The sequence below is a fragment of the Arachis ipaensis genome, chromosome B7 (assembly GCF_059453495.1).
Source record: "Arachis ipaensis isolate K30076 ecotype BB chromosome B7, ASM5945349v1, whole genome shotgun sequence".
NCBI classification, from domain to species: domain Eukaryota; kingdom Viridiplantae; phylum Streptophyta; class Magnoliopsida; order Fabales; family Fabaceae; genus Arachis; species Arachis ipaensis.
In genome coordinates this window covers 120,356,005-120,377,393 of record NC_142442.1, presented here as the reverse complement: position 1 = coordinate 120,377,393, position 21,389 = coordinate 120,356,005, and the positions used below count along the sequence as shown (strand labels likewise).

The 21,389-nt window shown below is 39.8% G+C and overlaps 1 non-coding gene across 1 annotated transcript; it reads left to right on the top strand.

The window, feature by feature from the left end:
* Positions 1-21,077: 21,077 nt before the first annotated feature.
* Positions 21,078-21,185, top strand: LOC148553915 (small nucleolar RNA R71). Its single transcript, XR_015892768.1, has one exon. It is a non-coding gene; the product is annotated as a small nucleolar RNA R71 (small nucleolar RNA).
* Positions 21,186-21,389: the final 204 nt, after the last annotated feature.

Genomic DNA, 21,389 nt, shown 5'->3' with positions numbered 1-21,389 from the left:
TAAAAACTCAGCTTGTTAATCTGAGAGGGAGGAGGTAAATGGTGTGAGAGTTCTCCAACGAGTATTCTAGACTTTCTATTTGTGTATTACAATATTTAGACACTACAAGTATTGGTGCAGGTTGATAGTACACACCTTTACGGAAAATATAAAGGTGAATTTTTTGTTGTAGTTGCACAAGATGGGAACTAAAGCATTGTGCCGTTTGCTTTTGCCATAGTGGAGGGTGAGATGGCAAATGCGTGGGACTCTTTTCTTAATAATTTGCGAAAATATATTGTTACTTGAGATGGCGTGGGTATTATTTTTTACTGCCATAATTCCATCGAGGCAGTAGTAGCTCGTAAAAATAGTGCATGAGCACCGCCAAGAGCATGACACATGTTCTGTATTAGGCACATTGGTTCCAAATTCTTAAGGAGATTCAAGGCTCCATACTTGCATAAGCTCATGGTGAACATAGGTATTTGAAGTTATTGTTTCAGGTTCTATTCTTAATAATTTGTGGAGCCTGCTTATGATAATATGGCTTGTTTTGCAGGTTATTCTAGGACGAAGCAATAGTACAACAGAAATTACCAAAGGCTTAAGCAGCGAGGTGAGGCATATACTCAATAGTGCGATGAGATTGGTGTTGAGAAATGGGTATTATCATTTGATGAGGGTCATCATTGGGGTCACATGATCATGAATCTGATAGAGTGCATAAATTTGGTCCTTAAAGGTGCGTGCAACCTTCTTTTGATGGTCATAGTTAGATCTACTTTCTGCTAGCTAAACGAATTGTTTACTCGCAAGAGTGCTGAGGCTCATGAGTGCATTCGCAATGGATTTACATATTCGGAGTTTGCCACTCGATGAGTTGAAGAAAGTTTTGACGTGTAGGAAACATAGTTATCAACCAGTTTGACAGACGCAATGAGGTGTTTGAGGTTTGTAAAATGCGTGACAATTTGATACACACTGTTAATCTTGCACAACAACTTTGCGATTCTGGTCATTTCCAGATCGAGTGACTTCCAGCGTCTTGACTGTTCGATACACACTAATCGATACACATTGTTCTTGCATGTTGTGCCAACCAGCGTCTTGACTAACAAGTATATGTACATGATGTGTACAAGATGTCATAAATTTGGAAGATCTATAAAGGCGAGTTTGTATCGATGAGTGACCCAGATACGTGGCCTAGATATGATGGTCCAAAGGACATCGCCAATTGGACATTGTGGTGTGCGGCTAAAGGACGACCAAAGTCAACCTGCAACTTGAATGAGATGGATTCGCGGGATATGCGCTTTCCTCGCCGGTGTACTCTCTGTGGAAGAGATGGTCATAGCCGTAGTCGATGTCCTCAGCGCGCTGGTCCGAGTTCTGGTGCAGGTCAATAAGGTCAATAGTGTATGTTTCACCTTTTTATGTAACTTTTTTATGTATTTATGAATGTGAATTCTTTTATGTATGCATTTTTCTTTGTGCTAAAAATATTTAGCAGAAAAGTAGCCAAACATGAGTCTTACAAAATATAAGAAGAAAATATACGACATAAAAATAAATGTACAAAAACCTAAAAAATACAAGACATAAAAGAAACTAAAAAGAATACAAACAATCTATTTCTTTCTGAGCTTGTCCTTGAGAAACTTCTTCCCTTTCTTGGCGAAATAAGATAGAGTATATTTTTTCGGTGGAACAATCTCTGTCTGTAGAAAATATGAATGCCCCTTAGAAGCACCCACATCCTGGCCATTCGCTCCACCATCCCCACAAATCTCCTAAGTAATCACATCTTGACCACTATCTCCATTACCCTCATGAATCCTAAAAGCAGTTATATCTGTAAAACTCGCTCCACCATGGCCATAATCGTGCTGGATATCACCTTCTCTGAACCCCTCTTCTTCCTGTGCACACTTGGTTAAATAAGACAATATCGTATGCGGTGTTTTGAAAGTACATGGTGGCTTAACCCTTTGTGAATGTTGGCTCTGTTTTGATGGTCCATATTAAAGTCACTAGCACAAGGTGAGATGAACCTACGACCAACAGATGATTCAGAAGCAACAGATCTTTCTTAAGAAAAATGAAACAGTGTCTCGGTCTTCCTTAGTACCTGAGACAAGCTGATGTCACCAAATTGGTTCAACAAACTGAAAGATTCTTTTGTTGGAATTACCTATTGTGGTGTGTACGGTTCTACTTGCAGTTGTGGTTGTGGCTCCAGTTTTGGTTTCGGCTCTGGTTCTGGTTCTGCTTGTTGAAGTGGTGGTTGTGGTGGATAAAAATGAAATTGATGTTGTTGATAAATTAAAAACTGATGTTGTTGCCCATAAGATGAAAACTAATGTTATTGCTCATGCTCTGGAAACTATGGTTGTTGCTTATACTCTAGATATTGTGGTTGTTTCTCATAATCCAGAAACTTATAAGATAATAAATTAGGGGACTCTGAACACGTATCATGATGTTGCTACTCATAAACTAGAAACTGATATTGTTTTTCATAATGGCAAAATTGATGTTGTTGCTCATAACGGGAAAACTAGTGCGGTCTAGGTGGTGGCGGGGGTAGTTGTGGTTGATTCGCTCGTGGTTTGCATGCGAAACTCTCTATGACAACCTTAAGTGATTGTCATACTGTTGTGTACCAATTATAGTACACCGAAAGAGGGTGAAAGTCGACAGTTTCGTCTCCTATTTGTAGCGTAGCATAGCGTTGATTGTTCCACATATCGACCCAAATTCTGTTCCTTTCCCTCCAGTCATGGAACTGTGCTCCGATCAACCGCCTGGACTGAGCTTTCCTAATCTGGAATGCTTTCTCTAATGGAAGTTATACAAGTCCAAATTGGTGTCTCACTCGGTCTGTTGGGTACTATTCTATACATTCAAATGACACCAACGAGCACTTTGTGAAGCACACCCACAGTTGTAAGGATAGGTCCTGAGGAACATTAACTCCCATATATAGCCACCATATAAACTACACAACAATAAATACAATGACAATCAGTTAAATTATTAAACATAAAAAATTTCTTAGCAGAAATTGTTAGCACGTACGTTGTTTACACCCATGTGATCTAATTGTTGCCTAAATTGCGTCGTAGACCTTCGAGTTAGCAGAATTGGTCAATTTGTCTGGAAATACAATAGTTCCAAGCAAGAAGAATATGTGAGCCTAGACATACCGCTCGATAGATTCTTGGATATCTAATGATTCAATGTCTCTACGTTGTCGAGCCCATATTAGGTTTACCTTACCTAACGTATGATCGTGCGGATCGGGTTGCCTACCAAAAGTTTCTATATAGGTCTCCACCAAGAACGAGAGACTGCTTTCCATTCTGCCTATCACAGGGTCCCTATTAATTGTTAGGCCAAGAATATGTGTTATGTCTTCTAAAGTGACACTCATTTCGCCAACAGAAAGGTGGAATGTATGAGTTTCCGGTCTCCATCGCTCTACTAAAGCACTCAATAGTGCAGAATGTCCTTTCACTTCACCTAATCGCAAAATATGATGGAACTCGGTTGATGCTAGGACGACTGCTATGATCTCGTTGTACATTTTTTACGGAACAAGTTTTCTGGACAATAAACTCCTGGTAGGCTGTAGTAGAAAAAATAATAATATATTAATACAACAACAACAACAACAACAACAACAACAACAACAACATAATAATAATAATAATAATAATAATAATAATAATAATAATAATAATAATAATAATAATAATAATAATAATAATAATAATAATAATAACCATATAATAATAAGAATGACAACCGTATAATAATAATAATATTCATAATTAAATAATAATCACAAAAATATTCAAAATAATCTAATAATAACTAATAGGAACATTATATAGCAAAAATCTATCAATAACTATAATAACAACAATAAATAAAATTATCTATAACTAAGATTGAAAAATACTTATACATTGAGAATTATTCAGGTGTTTAATAATATATCTATAGCTAATGTAAAATTACGAATCATTTTAACACAATTAAATTTACACTGTATTTCGAGGGTTACATGAAACTGTAGGTCGATCTCGGATGAGATCTGCAGTGGTGGCCGGAGCTATTGTGTCCGACTTGTTAGACCTGGTGGAGCTGGAGATGCTGCTGATCCTTCGTCATCGGAGGGTAGTTGTTCCGGGGGTTACCTGAAACCGGAGGTCGATCTCGGACGAGATCTCCTGTACTGGTTGGTGCTAATGTGTCCGGCCGGTGAGTGGCGGCCGGAGCTGTCGTGTCCGACTTGTGGGACTGGCTGCACTGCTGATCCTTCGTCACCGGAGGGTGAGGGATACCTGCAAGGGATTCCGATGCTTAAGTTAGCAAGGATATTAAGCAGGTTTTTAGTAGAATCAGAGTATGAGTTATACCTGGGTGCTCCAGTGTATTTATAATGGTGTGGAGTGACCTTTCTGGAGATAAGATAGTTATCTTATCTTATCTTATCTTTAAGTGAGGTCATCTTATCTTCTGGGAACCGCCTTTATCCTTGTAGGCTTTGGCTGCCTTTAGATTGGGCTGTGTCCCTTTGTTTGGGCCTGCTTGGGCCTCTTATGGCGATTTGGCCGAGCTCTTTGAGAAGAGGTCGGAAATGGGCCAACCTTCCAAGAGGTCGGACATGGGCCAACCTTTTAAGAGGTCAGATAGTCTGACCTGAAGAGGTCGGTCGACTTGTCGTAAAACATCCCGGGTCGGACAGCTTGACCCAGGGTATGAACAGTAGTGGTACCTGCAAGAGACTTCGATGCTTAAGTTAGCATGGGATTTAAGCAGGTTTTTTATAGAATTAGAGTATGAGTTATACCTGGGTGCTCCAATGTATTTATAGTAGTGTGGAGTGACCTTTCTGGAGATAAAATAGTTATCTTATCTTATCTTATCTTTGAGTGAAGTCATCTTATCTTCTAAGGAGCCGCCTTATCTTTCTAGGCTTTGCCACCTTTGGATTTGGGCTGTGCTCCTTTATTTGGGCCTACTTTGGGCTCTTATAGTGATTTGGCCGAACTCCTTGAGAGGAGGTCAGGTAATCCTGACCTGAAGAGGTCGGTCAACTTGTCTTCAATCAGCCCGGGTCATACAGCTCGACCTAGGGCATGAACAGTGCCCCTGCTTGAGCTCGGTCTTTCTTTTGAGGTCGTGTCTTTGCTAGACTTTGACCCTTTTTGAGGAAGTCGAGCTCGAGCATTTTTGTTCTGTCGATCCCGTTTTGTAGAGCTCTTAATGGGTTTTTGAATGCAGAGCGTTTTGTCTTACTCCTTTTTAATTGCAACACGTGTTTTGCATTCCCTTGGAAACATGCGAAGGTTTAAATACTTCATTAACTCTTCGCCGTTTTCCTTTTATTTCCCTCTTTGTATCTTCATTTGAATTTCAAAGCCTCTCCAGTTTCTTCTTTCACCTTTCTCTTAGACTCCTTGCTGGCGTTTCATTCTTTTGTTCTCAAATCTTTCCATTCTTCACGCTTCCCTCTTTCTTTGCTCAGAAAGCGATTGTTTGGCGTGGTTGCTTTGTCTTTGAGCGTTTATCATCTCCTTTCCACTGCAAGTTGGTTTTTCATCTTCTCTCTCTCTTTTACTTTTCACGCCGTTCTCTTTATTGCTTGTGTTTGTTTGGGGATGAAAAAGTTTTGATCTTTGTTTGGATTTGGAAAGTTTAAATCTTGTCTGCGTCGTTGTGCTTGTAATGCGCGCCTTGAGGGTTTCTTTGATTTGTTGCTTGTTTCTGCCTCTTTTACTTGATTTCTTTATGTGTAGATCTTCTTCTGTTTGTATCTTGGAGTAATGGACTGTGAATTTGAAAAAAGGTTGCATCTTTTTTATGATTTCTACATGCTTGATGTTGATGGTTTGCTGCTTTGTATTGATCGTCATTTGTCAGAGAAGGCTTTTGATCTTCTTTGTGTTTTTAGGACTTAATGCTGCGAGATTTTTATTTTATCTGGATCCTTGATTTGTTATTGCCTCCAAAGGATGCCCTTAGACCTTGGTGTGAGTCCTGGGATTTCCTTTTACTGTTGTTTCTGAGTCTTTTAACATTCGCATGCTATTTGTCCGAGTTATCTCCATACTTGTCCGAGATGTCTCCTATTTTGTCCAAGCTGTTTGATTAGTAACCCTTTTTTCCTTTTTCTCACTGTAGGACTAGTTGACCCATGTCTTCTCGCAAAAATATTGTCGAGATGTCTTCCAAGGTCCTGGATGGCATGCTGACTGGCTGGACTCCCTTGTTTTGATGTGTGTTTCCGTGGTCGATTTTGAGTACTGTGTGCGGCTTAGGAGGCATCATAGGATTTGTAGTAGTAGAGAGCAGGAGAAAAACTACGAGTTGGTAGCGCCTGACCCTGAGGAGAGAGTTTGTTTTCCTTCTCTGACTCGGGGGGAACGTCCCTTCTTTTATGCGTATGATTACTTTTTTAGCCAAATGAACATCACCATTCCTTTTACTTCCTTTGAGACCGACCTGTTGTGGTCCTGCAACGAAGCTCCTTCTCAACTTCACCCGAACTCGTGGGGCTTCATAAAAATCTTCCAACTGTTGTGCCAAGAATTGGATGTCCGACCTTCTCAAACTCTCTTTCTTTACCTTTTTGTTTTGACGAAGCCTGAGGCAGCTAAGAAGAAGGCTTCCTGGATTTCTTTCCGACCTGCCCAGGGAAAGAAAGTTTTTTCTATGTATGACGAGTCTTTTAGGGATTTTAAGAACGTCTATTTCAAGGTCTGAGCTGTTGAAGGAGCTCGGCCTTTCTTCTTGGACCAAAATAATGAACTAGCCTTCCCTTTATGCTGGCAAAAGAATGTGGTAGTGTCTAGGTATACTTGGGAAATGCTAGATGAAATCGAGTAGGCTTTTGTACATGTACTAGAGGAAAATTGGGAGGAGCCTCCCCATCTTGACACGAAGAGATTCTTGGGGGATCCCTCCCTTCTTCAAGTTGATTTGGGTAGCTACCGATTTCTTTTTTAGTCTTGTCTTTTTCCTTTATTTTATCTGTTTATTTTATCAATCCACCTCTTTCTTATTTGCAACTTTGGTTTTGCTGCTTTATTTTTTCAGAGATGGTGAAGACCACTGATTCCATGAAGGCTTTTAAGAGGGCGAGGAAGGCGACTGCGGTCCAGAACATCTCGGCTAAGGGTTCTGGGGAGGAATCTTCAAAGGCTACTCAGAAGAGGTCGACCTCGGATCCTTCTGGGTCGAGAAAAGTCATACCAACTCCCCAGGTTCGCCTGGCTTCTTCGGATCCTCCCCGGTCGACCTCTGGTGCTACTTCTCCTTATGCTACCAGTCCTCCTCCTAAGAAGCAGAAGACTGTGGAGCCCTATGACCTGGATTCCCCTGACTTTGATGCTGTGGGGTTTGTTGACAACCAGATTGTCCCTTATGGCCGACTTCCTATGGATGACGTGTCCATCCAGCACCACCTGGATTTCATCACCAGTAGTAGTGTTCGGATGGCGCACATGGGTGCAGCTTTGTTTTGCTCAATCCAAGACTCTCCCGTCTATGCGACGAAGATTTTTATGCTGGAAGCCAAGTCTGAGTTCGACAGGATTAAGGCTTTGAAGGATGAACTAGATGCTAAAGTGATCAAGCTAGAACTGGATGTTGAGAAGGAAAAGTCCAGGGTTGTTGCTGCGAAAGCTGCTGCGAATCTGGCCGAGGAGATGGCCAAGAAGTCGAAAGAGAGTTATACCCGTACTTATGGTGAGTTGCTGGAGGTCAGGGAGAGGCTTGACTCGGCCCGTGCTGACTATGCTGAGCTTCAGGGCCATCTAGTGGGCAGCGTGACGGATGCATATGAGAACCTAAAAGCTTAGGTCCGAGTTCTTGCTCCCGAGCTCGACCTGAATTTTTTTAGTTTGGATAATATTGTTGAAAATGGTAAGATTGTTCATGCGCCGGATGAAGATGAAGAGGAAGGTCCTCTCCCAGAACCGTCGATCAAAGCTTCTACTGCCGCGACTTCTTCAACTGCTGCTGCTGAGGTCAGCCATCCCGAGTCCGACCCCGATGTCCAAATCTTAAATCGGCGGGATGGGACGGTAGATGCGGTTCCTATAAATATCATTCCTCCCTCAACGACCCAGGGTGCCGCCGCTGAGGAGACCTTGGATCCCTTGTGACTTTTTATGTATTCGTTTAGCCTGGTTTGTGGGATTTTGAACTCTTATTTTTTGTAACTTTGCATGGTGTGTTTTCCGTTTCTGACATTTTGGTTGCTTTTCTTAGCAACTTTATTTTGGAAAAATAAAGAATATCTTTGAACTCTTGGGGTCGACCTTCAGGTGACCTTTTTGAGCTTTTAATGCTTTTAGAATAGCCTTGTTTTCTTTGACGTGCTGGCTGTCTTTTTGCGATTTCTGTAGACCTTCTGTAGGGTGTCGAGATTCGGCTGTCAGACCTCTGTCGATATGATCCTTGGGGCTGACTTGTTTGATGACTATTTTAGTATTCTCATAGAACACTTTTTTTTAAATAATTCTGGTAGCTTTGTCGTGAGGTCGTGGCTTTTTTTGGCTGAGCTGTGTCCCTTTTAGTGCACGCCTTTCGTTGGTCCGACATCCCATGTCGATCCGAGCTGTAGCTTTCGTTGGTCCGACTTCTCTTGTCGGTCCAATCTGTAGCTTTCGTTGGTCAACTTCGCTTGTCGATTCTTCTTAAGTTATTTTTAGTAATCCATTTTTAGTAAGACCTCGTCAGGCCACTTTTTATGGATTACTTTTTATAACTTTGTCGCCTTGGTTTGTGGATCCGATTTTTTAATTTCGGTTCGTCCTAAATTATTTTTAGCAATCCATTTTTATTTAGACCTCGTCAGGCCTCTTTCTATGGATTACTTTTTATAACTTTTGTAGCTTTCATGTCGATTGGTCCGACTTCTTCATGTCGGTCCATTCTAAGTTATTTTTAGCAATCCATTTTTACTCAGACCTCGTCAGGCCTCTTTCTATTGATTACTTTTTATAACTTCTTGCATTAATCCGTTTTTATCGCTTTTTCATCTTGTCGATTTTGTAGAAATCGGGTGGTGAGTTTGGTTCTCACTCAGCCGACCTTTGTCGAGATCGGACGATGAATTCGGTTTTCATCGTGATCGGGCGGTGAATTTGGTTTTCACCTTGCCGACCTGTAGCTTTGTAATCGAACGATGAATTCGATTGTCATCGTGATCGGGCGGTAAATTTGGTTTTCACCTTGCTGACCTGTAGCTTTGTAATCGGACGATGAATTCAATTTTCATCGTGATCGGGCGGTGAATTTGGTTTTCACCTTGCCGACCTGTAGCTTTGTAATCGGGCGATGAATTTTTGCGTTCGGATTAATGCGTCTTGGTAGAGAAACTTTGTAGAGAATCTGGAAAATTTTATTCAAATAGAAAATAGGCATATAGGCAAGAATATATACATGTGGGTGTTTACCTCTCTAAGTCAGGCAATTTTACAGATCTTGGCTTGGTGCCTCGTTAAAAAACCTTTTCAGGAAAAAGAGTGCACCTTGACCTAAGATCTTTATTACCTCCTAACTATAATACCTTCTTAGGTTGCAGGCATGCCACGACCTTAGTAGTTCTCACCCCTCGAGTTCGGACACCTTGTAGTAGCCTTTTCCCAGTACCTCGATAACTCGATAGGGTCCTTTCCAATTAGCTGCGAGTTTTCCTTCTCCTGGCCGACCTGTTCCGATGTTATTTCGGATTAAAATGAGATCGTTGTGGGCGAAACTTCGCTGGACGACTCTTCTGTTGTATCTTAAGGCCATTCGACGTTTTAACGCCTCTTCCCTAATCCGAGCTCTTTCTCAGATTTCTGGAAGTAGGTCGAGCTCTTCCCTTTGATTTTGGGAGTTGGCCTCTTCATTGTAGTAGATCATTCTGGGGGATCCTTCCTTGATTTCTACCGGGATTATTGCCTCCATTCCGTAAGCCAATCGGAAAGGTGATTCCTTTGTGGTGGAGTGTGGAGTTGTTCGATATGCCCATAGGACTTGTGGGAGCTCTTCAGCCCATACTCCCTTTGCGTCCTGTAATCTCCATTTTAATCCAACCAATATGACTTTGTTAGCTGCTTTTGCTTGTCCATTAGCTTGTGGGTATTCTACGGATGTAAATTGATGCTTTATTTTCAAGTTTGCTACCAACTTCCTGAAGCCTGTGTCCGTAAATTGAGTTCTATTGTCTGTGGTGATGGAGTAAGGAACCCCAAACCTTGTAACAATATTCTTGTATAAGAATTTCTGACTTCGTTGAGCAGTGGCATTAGCTAGAGGCTCTGCCTTAATACATTTTGTGAAGTAATCCACCCCTACAATAAGGAACTTGACTTGTCATGATCCTTGGAGAAAGGGTCCAAGGAGGTCGAGTCCCCACTTTGCGAATGGCCAAGGTGATGTTACGCTGATGAGCTCCTCTGGTGGGGCGATGTGGAAGTTAGCATGTTTCTGACATGGTGGGCATGTCTTAACGAACTCGGTTGCTTCTTTTTGCAAAGTCGGCCAAAAGAATCTGGCTCGGAGTACTTTTTTAGAGAGAGCTCGCACTCCCAAATGGTTGCCACATATGCCACTGTGTATTTCTTCCAAAACCTCCTTTGTGTTGGAGGTCGGCACATATTTTAATAGGGGTGTCGAAATTCCCCTTTTGTATAGGGTGTTGTTTATGATGGTGTAGTATTGTGCCTCTCATCTCAACCTCTTCGCCTCCTTCTTATCTGTAGGGAGTGTCTCTGATTTGAGGTAATTGATTATGGGGGTCATCCATCCTTGATCATGACCTGATATGGCTAGGACCTTTTCTTCCTCTGAAATTGATGGGCTTTACAGTATTTCCTAGATAAGACTTCTATTATTGCCCCCTGGTTTGGGGTTGGCTAATTTTGAGAGTGCATCAGCTCGAGCGTTTTGTTCCCGAGGTATATGGCGGACCTCATATTCCCCGAGCTGTTCAAGTTGTTCCCTGGTTTTGTCTAGGTACTTTTTCATGGTAGGGTCCTTAGCTTGGTAGCTCCCCGCTATTTGTGAGGTGACCACTTGTGAATCATTGAAGATGATAAGCTTTTGAACTCCAACCTCTTTGGCCAGCCTCAAACCGGCTAGTAATGCCTCGTATTCGGCCTGATTGTTTGAAGCAGGGAACTCGAACTTTAGGGAGAGTTCGATTTGGGTTCCTTGATCGCTTTCTATTATCACGCCCGCACCACTTTCGGTTTTGTTTGAAGAGCCGTCTACATAGAGATTCCATTTTGTAGGAGTTCCCGGGGTGTCAGTGTACTCAACAATGAAATCGGCCAAATACTGAGACTTTATGGCCGTCCGAGCTTCATATTGAAGATCGAACTCAGATAGCTCGACTGCCCACTGTAGAATTCTTCCAGCTAAGTCTGTCTTCTGTAGAATGCCTTTCATAGGTTGGTTAGTCCGAACCTTGATGGTATGAGCTTGAAAATATGGGCAAAGTCGTCGAGAAGTTAGTATGAGAGCGTAGGCGAACTTTTCTATCTTTTGATAGTTCAGTTCGCCCCCTTGTAGGGCTTTGCAGATGAAGTAGATGGGTTGTTGCCCACTTTCGTCTTCTCTGACTAGTGCTGAGGCTATTGCCCGACTTCCCACTGCGAGGTATAATATGAGTGCTTCTCCTTCCCGTGGTCGAGTAAGAATGGGTGGTTGTCCTAGGAATTTTTTGAAATCCTGGAAAGCTTGCTCGCACTCTGTGGTCCATTCAAACCTCTTTTCCTTCCTTAGTGTGGCGTAAAAGGGGAGAGATCTTATGGCCGATCCGGCTAGGAATATGTACCACTGGCTTAGCATCGTCCTCCAATAGGATCTTGGGCATGCATCTGGCTAGGCTAATGCCCTTAAGATCACTTATGGATCACCCAAGAGCTGTCTTGTGTGTCTTCAGCACCTGAATTAGTGCTTTCTCTTCCTGTGGCTTTAAAGCAGAGCTTATGATTACCGAAAAAGTGTCATCTTCTCCCATAAATGCATATTTCAAGGATGGTGGTAGTGGTTTGAGCTCGGGTTTAGGAGGCTTCTCCTCTTCCTGAGGAGTTTTTAGAGGTTCTTTTGTTTTCTCTGGTTCCTCCAGATCAGGCTGAATATTTTTAAAAATGTCCTCTAGCTCTGATTCGAGACTCTCAGTCATATTGACCTCTTCCACCAGGGAGTCAATAATATCAACGCTCATGCAGTCTTTTGATGTGTCTGGATGCTGCATAGCTTTGACAGCATTCAACTTAAACTTATCCTCATTGACTCTCAGGGTTACCTCCCCTTTTTGGACGTTAATGAGGGTTCGTCCAGTTGCTAGGAAAGGTCTTCCTAGAATGAGAGTTGCACTCTTGTGCTCCTCCATTTCCAGCATTACAAAGTCAGTGGGAAAGGCAAATAGTCCAACCTTGAAAATCATGTCCTCAATTACGCCTGATAGAATTTTAATGGAGCCATCAATAAGTTGGAGACATATTCGGGTTGGTTTGACTTCTTCAGTCAAACCAAGCTTTCTGATAGTGGATGCAGGTATCAGGTTGATACTTGCCCCAAGATCACATAAAGCTATCTTAGTACAAGCACCCTTTAATGTGCATGGTATCATAAAGCTTCCGGGATCTTTAAGCTTCTCTAGTAAGCTTTTTAAAATGACTGCACTGCATTCTTCAGTGAGAAAAACATTTTCAGTCTCCCCCCAATCCTTCTTATGACTTAAGATCTCTTTCATGAACTTAGCATAAGAGGGTATTTGCTCAAGTGCCTCTGCAAACGGAATCTTTATTTCAAGAGTCCTGAGATAGTTTGCAAAGCGGGCAAATTATTTATCCTATTCCGCTTGGTGGAGTTTCTGAGGATAAGGCATCTTGGTTTTATATTCTTCAACCTTAGTTGCTGCAGGTTTATTTCCTACAGAAGTGGTTGGAGATGCTTGCTTAAGGGGATTGTTATCAGCACTTGCAGGTGTCTGATCCCTCATTGGCGTTTGAATGCCAGAACTGGGTACTTTTTGGGCGTTCAACGCCAGATTGCCACCTTTTTCTGGTGTTTGAACGCCAGAATTGGCCATCCACTGGGCGTGCAACGCCAACTTCTGACCCTTTTCTGGCGTTTGAACGCCAGAATCATTCCTCTTTGGGCTCCTACTGTCCTCAGAGAGATTTTGGGCAGTGGTTTGGTCACCCTCTGTCAGATGTTCCTTTCTTGGCTTCCTGCTGCTTTGAGTTGAGACATTCAATGTCTTTCCACTCCTTAAATGAACAGCTTGGCATTCTTCTGTTATCTGTTTAGATAACTGCTATCTTGTCTGATTCAAGTGTTTTTCCATATTCTGGTTAGCATCTTTGGTTTCTTGTAGCATCTCTTTAAATTCTGCTGACTGTTTTATTATAGAAAATAGTTGCTGATTGAGTTCAGCAATTTGTTTTGGAGGACTAAGTTCAGTGGATACTGCCTCAGCCTCTTCTTTCATGGAGGTCTCACCACTTGAGTACAAGTGCTGATTTCTGGCAACTGTATCAATGAGCTCTTGAGCCTCTTCAGTTGTCTTTTTCATATATATAGATCCATCAGCTGAGTGGTGTAGAGACTTCTGGGCCTTTTCTGTAAGCCCATAGTAAAAGATGTCTAACTGCACCCATTCTGAAAATATTTCAAAGGGGCATTTTCTTAGCATCTCTCTGTATCTCTCCTAGGCATTATAAAAAAATTCATTATCCTCTTGTTTAAAGCCTTAGATGTCCAGCCTTAGCTGTGTCATCCTTTTTGGGGGGAAATATTGGTTCAGGAATTTGTCTAATAATTGTTTTCATGTTCTTATGCTTGCTGTGGGTTGGTTATTCAACCACCTCTTAACTTGATCTTTTACAGCAAATTGAAACAGTAATAATCTGTAGACATCCTGATCTACTTCTTTATCACGTACTGTGTCAGCAATTTGTAAGAACTGTGTTAGAAACTCAGTAGGTTCTTCTTGTGGAAGACCGGAATACTGGCAATTTTGCTGCACCATGATAATGAGCTGAGGGTTTAGCTCAAAATTGCTGGTTCTGATGGGGGGTATACAGATACTACTCCCATATGAAGCAGTAGTGGGGTTAGCATATGACCCCAGAGTCCTTCTGGACTGTTCATTTCCATTTAGGTCCATGATGGAGAAAGGGAGATGATGTGGATTGTAAATAAAAATTTTATTCCCCCTTTTTTTTTGAAATTAAAGAAATTAAAATAAAGTAAATAAAAAAATTGATGCAAGTTTCGAAAATTAAGAAAAGAAAAAGAAATAAAAGAAATTAGAAAACTAAATTAATTAATTAATTAAAAAGAATTGAAAATTTGTGGGTGAGGATTTTCAAAAAATGAAGAGAGAGAAAGTGGTTAGGAAGTTTTGAAAAAGATATGTCTTAAAATTAAAGATACTTGTAAGAAAATAAATAAAAGAAAAGATTTGAAAAAGATATGATTTTAAAATTTTAAAGATTGAAACTTTCTTAACAAGAAAACACCAAACTTAAAATTTTTCAATCAAAATAATAAAATAGGACAAGTAATTCGAAAATTATAAAAAAAAAAAGAAAAAAATTTTGAAAATTTTTTTAAAAGATTTTCGGAAAATATAAAAAGAAAATTGAAAAAGAATTTGTTTTGAAAATGATTTAAAAAGATAAATTTTAAAATTGAAATTTTAACTTTACTAACAAAAAACTACCAAATTTTAAAAATTTTGACTAAGTCAACCTAAGGAATTCGAAAATGATGAGTAAATAAAGGAAAAGATATTTTTTTGAATTTAATGAGGAAAGAGAAAAACAATAAAATGACACCAAACATAGAATTTTTAAATCAAAACAAAGAAAACAAACAAGAAAACTTTGAATGTCAAGATGAACACCAAGAACACTTTGAAGATCAAGATGAACACCAAGAACAAATTTTGGAAATCTTTAAGAAAATAAAAACGCAAAGGACACCAAACTTAAAAGATTTTTATATTTTGGACACCAATAATTCGAAAATACACAAGAAAAACAAGGAAAGACACAAAACAAGAGAAACTAAAGATCAAACAAGGAAAATAAACAAGATCAACTTGAAGATCAAGAAAGAACAAGGAACATAAAACTCGAAAATATGGAGAATAAAAAGAACATACAATTCGAAAAATTGAAGGAAAATAAAAACATGCAATTGACACCAAACTTAAAACATGAAACTAAACTCAAACAGAAGACTCAATCATTAGTTTATTGGTTTTTATCTATTTATTAAAAATTTTCGAAAAAAATCTAGAAAAAGAAAACAAGGATTTTAAAATTTTAACAAAAACAATAATAAAAAACTCAAATTTAGTGACTTTAAACCAAAAAGATAATTTTTTCCTAATCTAAGCAACAAGATGAACCGTCAGTTGTCCAAACTCGAACAATCCCCAGCAACGGCGCTAAAAACTTGGTGCACGCATTGCAATCACACCTTTGCAACTCCGCACAACTAACCAGCAAGTGCACTGGGTCGTCCAAGTAATACCTTACGTGAGTAAGGGTCGATCCCACGGATATTGCCGGCTTGAAGCAAACTATGGTTATCTTGTAAATCTTAGTCAGGAGATTAGTGATAAAAATGATTTTGTTTATGAAAAGTAAATAACATGAAATGAATGATACTTGTGATTCAGTAATGAGGAACAGGTTGAGGTTCCAGAGATGCTCTGTCGTCTGAATCTCTGCTTTCCTATTGTCTTCTTCTCCAAACACGCATGGCTTCCTTTCATGGCAAGCTGTATATTGGTGGATCACCGTTGTCAATGGCTACCATCCGTCCTCTCAGTGAAAATGGTCCAGGTACGGTTTCTGTACGGCTAATCAACTGTCAGATCTCTCATCTCGGATGAAAAATACCAGGCACAGCTACCGCACGGCTAATCATATGTTGGTTCTCACTTGTGTCAGAATAGGATCTCTCTATCCTTTTGTACACTGTCACTGCACCCAACATTCGTGAGTTTGAAGCTCGTCACAGTCATTCCATCCCAAATCTTACTCAGAATACCACAGACAAGGTTTAGAATTTCCAGATCTCAGAAATGCTGCCAATTGGTTCTAGCCTCTACTACGAAGGTTCTAATCTCATGGATTTGAATGCTCTGTTGTCAGGAGAGACAAGTCAAATCCGTGGATCAGAGACCCAAGAGATACGCACCCAAGCTGTCACCCAATGACTACATTGAGATCAGATAGAACGTGAGTGGTTGTCAAGCACACGTTCATAAATTTGAGAATGATGATGAGTGTCACGGATCATCATATTCTTTATATTGAAGTACGATTGAGTATCTTAGAATAGAATCAAGCGTGATCGAAAAGAAAACAATAGTAATTGCATTAATCCATTGAGACATAGCAGAGCTCCTCACCCCCACCTATGGGGTTTAGAGACTCATGCCGTAGAAGATACAATATGAGATGTAAAATGTCATAAGTTCCCAAAATGAATCTCTAAAAGTAGTTTTTATACTAAACTAGTAACTTAGGTTTACAGAAAATGAGTAACTAAGTGCAGAGAATGCAGAAATCCACTTTCGGGGCCCACTTGGTATGTGCTTGGGATGAGCATTGAGATTTACACGTGCATAGGCATTTTCTGGAGTTAAACGCCAGCTTGGATGCCAGTTTGGGTGTTTAACTCCAGTTCTGGCGTTTTATGCCAAAAAAGGTCTCTGGCTGGCGTTTAAACGCCAGTTTGGGCCATCAAATCTCGGGCAAAGTATTGACTATTAAACATTGCTGGAAAGTCCAAGATGTCTACTTTGCAACGCAATTGAGAGCGCGCTGAAAGAGCTAGAAGATCGATGGTTTAGAAGTTATAGTAAATACTCGTTGCAAGTATAGTTACTAAACCAAGCAATAAACCTTTCTTGCAAACGTTCTAGTAGTCACAAGTAACAAACCCCTAAATAAATTGTTAACCGAAGTATTCAAACCTCGGGTCGTCTTCTCAAGGAACTGCAGGGAGGTATGTTCTTATTATTGGTTATGGAGATTGTAAATTCGGGGTTTCAAGAATGAGGAACAAATATGACAAATAATTTAAATAGCAATTAAAATAAATAAATAACTGGAAAATAAACTTTTGGCAAGGTATGAGAAATTGGAGGTCCTATCCTAGTTATCCTTATCAATGATGATGAGAATTGAATCTTAATTCCACTTTGTTAGCCTTTACTAAGATAAAGGAAGGTCAAGGGATTAATTGGTTTGATCTTCGGATCCTATTTATTTCCTAAGAAAAGATTGAGATTATTGAAGTTCAATTCAATTAACAAAGATAACAATTATCAATCATGTTGAGTTTGATAACTCCTGAGTTACTAATTTCTTAACCAAAACCAAAAGGGGAAAAAGCAAATCTACTGGAATAAAAATGTCTTCAGAGTAAAAGCAATAATAGCATAAATAAAAGAAAGCAATATTAAACTAAAATACCTCAAATAGCATTAATTCAAAAGAGTAGTTTGTAACATGGAAGAATTCATAAATCAAATTGCAAAGTAAATAATCATCTACAGTAATGGGATGAACAAAAGTAAAAGGGAAGCTTAAAGTAAAGGAACATTAAACCTGGGATCGAGAGTTACTCCTAAAGAGAGAAGTCCTAAATCCTAATCCTAAAAGAGAGAGAGAATCTCTCTCTAAACTAAATCTAAATAATGAAAAGTAACTAATTGGCGAGCTCTCTTTGAATGGATGCATTCCCACACTTTATAACCTCTGGTCTATGCCTTCTGGACTTGGATTTGGGCCAAAAAAGACTTCAGAAATCGCTGGGAGTATTTTCTGTAATTTCTGGTGCGTGGCCTCTGTCATGCGTCCGCATGGGTCACGCGGTCGCGTCATTCGGAGCTTTTCTTGTCACGCGGTCGCGTCAGTCATGCGGCCGCGTCATATGTGTTTTGCTTAAGGCGCGCGGTCGCGTCAGTCATGTGGCCGCATCGCTGTTGATTCGCGCTTGGCATGCGGTTGCGTCGTCCATACGATCGCGTGGATGCCAGTTTCTTTAGAAACTCCGTTTTGTGCTTTCCTTCCATTTGTGTATATTTCCTTTTTCATTCTTTAATTCATTCCTGCCTTAGAAGATCTAAAACTACTCAACATACTAATCACGGCATCGAATGGAAATAAAGGTAATTAAAAATAATTAATTTTAAAGCATAGAAAACATGTTTTTCACATACATCACATAATAAGGAAGAGAAAGTAAAACCATTCAATTAATATGAATAAGTGGGTGAAGGATTGAATAAATCACTCAATTTAAGCACAAAATATATCATAAAATATGGGTTTATCAACCTCCCCACACTTAAACAATAGCATGTCCTCATGCTAAATCCAAGGTAAAAAGTAAGGTTAAAGTGGTGGAATGTCATGCAATGCAATCTAATCTAAATGCAACTACCTAGATGAATGATGCATCATGCAATTCTAATTTTTATTTACTTGAATATAAAGCTTGCATGTAGTTAAATTAATTCACATTCTCAAGGAGTCATGTATATATATAGCCAAGCCTTAGATAGTGATAAAGTGCCTTTACAATTGAGATGGGAGAGAAAAACATTTTAAAAAACTTGCAAGACAACTAACAATTTAAACAGAGATATATGTTAATGAGCTATTGAACCCTCACTAGATTTTGTGTTTACTCTCTAATCACTCAGTGTTTATTGGGTTAATCACTCTATTCTTCTTTTTATTCTTACTTTCTATAACTTTGTTCTTCATCTAACCAATCAACAATTATAGAATATAGACATACCAAAAATCATGAGGTCTTTAATTAAGGTTGTAATGGGGCCAAGGTAAAGGTAAGGGTATATGTATAAGGTTAAGTGAGCTAATAAGTGAATCCTTAATTAGTCTAAGATCTCACCTAACATACATACTTTCTAAAGCAAAGCTGCTTTACCTATTTTTCCATATTTTCCCACTTTGATGTTACATGCTCATGCCTCAATATTTATTTTTATCCCATGTGCATTGCTTTATTTGCATTTGGGGGATCCTTTGGTGTCCCCTTTATTCAAATATTGAAAAATAATTAAAATTTTTTATTTTTTATTTTTTATTTTCTATTTTTTTAATGCACATGGTAATTTAATTTCTTTCACATGAGCATATTTCCCAAAAATTTTTATTTTGAAACATCTTTATTCTTTATTCTCCTCCAGGGTGTGCTATTTTTTATTCTGTTTTTCAGTTTGTTTTTGCTTTTTCAATTGTTTTTGTGACTTCACATGATCATCAACCTACAGAAAACGTGAAATAACAATGGAAAATAGAAATTTAACATAGATAAGTAAAATTGGGTTGCCTCCCAACAAGCGCTTCTTTAATGTCAGTAGCTTGACAGTGGGCTCTCATGGAGTCTCACAGATACTCAGAGCATGATGATGGCCTCTTAACACCAAACTTAGAGTTTGAATGTGGGGATTTTGTTTGACTCTGTATTGAGAGAAGCATTTCATGCTTCTTCTCCTTGGTTACAGAGGGAGATCCTTGAGCTTTAAACACAAGGGAGTCCTCATTCACTTGAAGGACCAATTCTCCTCTGTCAACATCAATCACAGCTTTTGCTGTGGCTAGGAAGGGTCTGCCAAGGATGATGGATTCATCCATACACTTCCCAGTATCTAGGATTATGAAATCAGCAGGGATGTAGTGGTCTTCAACCTTTACCAAGACATCCTCTACAAGTCCATAAGCCTGTTTTCTTGAATTGTCTGCCATCTCTAGTGAGATTCTTGCAGCTTGTACCTCAAGGATCCCTAGCTTCTCCATTACAGAGAAAGGCATGAGGTTTATGCTTGACCCTAGGTCACACAGAGCCTTCTCAAAGGTCACGGTGCCTATGGTACAAGGTATTGAGAACTTTCCAGGATCTTGTCTCTTCAGAGGTAATTTCTGCCTAGTCAAGTCATCCAGTTCTTTGGTGAGCAAGGGGGGTTCATCCTCCCAAGTCTCATTACCAAATAGCTTGGCATTTAGCTTCATGATTGCTCCAAGGTACTTAGCAACTTGTTCTTCAGTAACATCTTCATCCTCTTTAGAGGAAGAATACTCATCAGAGCTCATGAATGGCAAAAGTAAATTCAATGAAATCTCTATGGTTTCAGTGTGAGCCTCAGATTCCCATGGTTCCTCATTAGGGAACTCCTTGGAGGCCAGTGGACGTCTATTGAGGTCTTCCTCAGTGGAGGTCACTGCCTCTTCCTCCTCTCTAGGTTCGGCCGTGTGGGTTATGTTGATGACCTTGCACTCTCCTTTTGGATTCTCTTCTGTATTGCTTGGAAAAGTACTAGGAGGGAGTTCAATAACTTTCTTACTCAGCTGACCCACTTGTGCCTCCAAATTTCTAATGGAGGACCTTGTTTCATTCAAGAAACTTTAAGTGGTTTTAATTAAATCAGAGACTACAGTTGCTAATTCAGAGTGGTTCTGCTTGGAATTCTCTGTTTGTTGCTGAGAAGATGGTGGAAAAGGTTTGCCATTGCTAAACCTATTTCTTCCACCATTATTGTTGTTGAAGCCTTGTTGAGGCCTCTGTTGATCCTTCCATGAGAGGTTTGGAAGATTTCTCTATGAAGGATTATAGGTGTTTCCATAGGATTCTCCCATGTAATTCACCTCTTCTATTGTTGGGTTCTCAGGATCATAAGCTTCTTCTTCAGATGAAGCTTCTTTGGTACTGACTGTTGCTGCTTGCATTCCAGACAGACTCTGAGAAATCATATTGACTTGCTGAGTCAATATTTTGTTTTGAGCCAATATGGCATTCAGAGTATCAATCTCAAGAACTCTTTTCTTCTGACTTGTCCCATTATTCACAGGATTCCTTTCAGAGGTGTACATGAATTGGTTATTTGCAACCATTTCAATGAGTTTCTAAGCTTCTGCAGGTGTCTTCTTCAGATGAAGAGATCCTCCAGCAGAGCTGTCCAATAACATCTTGGACAGTTCAGACAGACCATCATAGAAGATACCTATGATCCTCCATTCTGAAAGCATGTCAGAAGGACACCTTGTGATCAATTTCTTGTATCTTTCCCAAGCTTCATAGAGGGATTCACCTTCCTTCTGTCTGAAGGTTTAGACTTCCACTCTAAGCTTGCTCAATTTTTGAGGTGGAAAGAACTTTGCCAAGAAGGCATTGACTAGCTTTTCCCAAGAGTTCAGGCTTTCTTTAAGTTGTGAATCCAACCATGTTCTAGCTCTGTCTCTTACAGCAAAGGGAAAGAGCATAAGCTTGTAGACCTTGGGATCAACCCCATTGGTCTTGACAGTGTCACAGATTTGCAAGAATTCTGCTAAGAA